General features: G+C 39.3%; 1 pseudogene; it reads right to left on the bottom strand.

Annotated features, from left to right (window-relative positions):
* Positions 1-559: 559 nt before the first annotated feature.
* LOC115311962 lies at positions 560-1,210 on the bottom strand (annotated as a pseudogene).
* Between the last annotated feature and the right edge of the window lie 687 nt (positions 1,211-1,897).

Here is a 1,897-nt window from a genome sequence, read left to right on the forward strand (position 1 = left end):
TCAAAATGCTAAAATTCAATTTTTCTATGCTTGCACAGTTTGTGCATCGTTTGCACTTAGAGCTGCAATGACTAGAATATGCTTACCTGAATCGCCTAAATCACTTTTTGAGAACGCTCTTTTTTTTTTTTTGCAACTATAGTTAATTATTAGGATCTAACATTTAGGTCTGATATGAAAATAATAATGTTTTCTAAATCTAGCTTCTTGCTCTTGTTTTTAAACTGCCTAATAATTTCTGCATTCCGCGTGCGTCCTGCAGTTAAAATAAATAATCAAATTTCATTTTATTTCATTTAACATACCCTTAAAGCGTCCAAATATTCAAGAAATGGAGAAAAAACAGAGATTTGAGGTTGCTAAGTATTAAAAAAAGTGGCAAGTGCAACTCTGAAATTGGATGATTCATGAATATTGACAATATTTCCTGGAAGTGAGTTCCCATCTGAAATGGATAACTGAAGTGGTAAAATTTGAAAAGGTTTGTTCTTGGTGCGGTCAAATAAAGTTTTTGAGAGTGGTCTGTACATAGTGAAATGTGATGAGCTGCCGGGCAATACAACTCTCTCTTTGATGGGCAGTGGTAATATAAAGCTTGCAGGGAGACTAATCTGGCTGCTTTTCATCTGTCTGCTGGTAGCGGAAGGACTAGTTCTTTTTGAGTGTGCTAATGCTAGTACGCGTATAGTTTTTAAAGATGAAGCGAGTGGTTCTATCTTGTACTGATTCTAATTTCTGTATTAGGTAAGCCTGGTGGGGGTTCCCTACTGTAGATGGATACTCGAGCTGCGAGCAAACAACCGGCGTAAGCTACGAGTTTTGTTTTCCAATTTGCCATATCTAATGTTCGTCTTATAAATCCAAGACTTTGGTTTGCCTTTGCAGTGACATGATTGATATGTGCCTCCCAAGATGTGTTTCATGTGAAATGAACCTTAAGGTATTTGTATCTTTGTAGGCGCTGAATGGGTGCATCAAAGAGAGGGTAGTTGAATACCGTGGCATCTTGAAGTACTTACGAACAAAAAGTTAGGGCGCAAACAAGCTGGTAAAGGTTTAACATTTTAGAAATAGTTAGGGCGCAAACAAGCTGGTAAAGATTACCCCCCCCCCCCCCCCCCCGCCCCCAGTCTTGAGGTTCTGTCTAAAATACCGTGGCACTTCGCTTATGGCTCAATAAGAGTTTCGTCTTGGAGGCGTTTATCTGCATTTGTCCCTTTCCACATGATCCTTCTAGATTAGATAAGTTATATTGAAGTTGGATACAATCTTCAACGCACGTTATTTTTCCATACTCCCCACAGTCGTCAACGTACAAACGGATGGTGGGACGAATAGCAGTCGGCAAGTGGTTTACATATAAAAGAAAAAGTAGTGGACCCAGCGCCGGTTCCTTGCGGCACTCTACATTCTTCTTTCTAGTATGAAGAACAATTCTGGTCATAACATATACTTTGTGAGCGGTTAAAGAGAAAATTTGATATCCATTCTATCGGAGATGCCTCTACTTAAAAATCGCACTATTTAAGCACAATTCGATGATGAGGCACTCTGGCTAAGGCTTTCTCAAAGTCAATAAAAATTGCATGAACCTCCGTTTTACAGTGAAATGTATTGTTTGTGTCAGTTATAAATTCAAAAGGCTGGGTCTCACAAGAAAGAGACTGCCGGAAACCGTGCTGGTAAACAAAGAGGAGGTTGTTCACAGACAGGTGATCCATGATATTTGAAAATAATACATGTTCTATTAGTTTGCTCGGAACGCTCGTCAGATAGATTGGTCGGTAGTTCGTAAACTCATTCCTTTGGCCGCTTTTAACAACATGGGTGACGTTTGCCAGTTTCCAGTCGGCAGCTATTTGCCCAGTATTTAGATATTGTTTATAATGGAACAGAG

This window comes from Ixodes scapularis, unplaced genomic scaffold (genome assembly GCF_016920785.2).
Source record: "Ixodes scapularis isolate PalLabHiFi unplaced genomic scaffold, ASM1692078v2 PGA_scaffold11__112_contigs__length_91849675, whole genome shotgun sequence".
In the NCBI taxonomy this organism is placed as follows: domain Eukaryota; kingdom Metazoa; phylum Arthropoda; class Arachnida; order Ixodida; family Ixodidae; genus Ixodes; species Ixodes scapularis.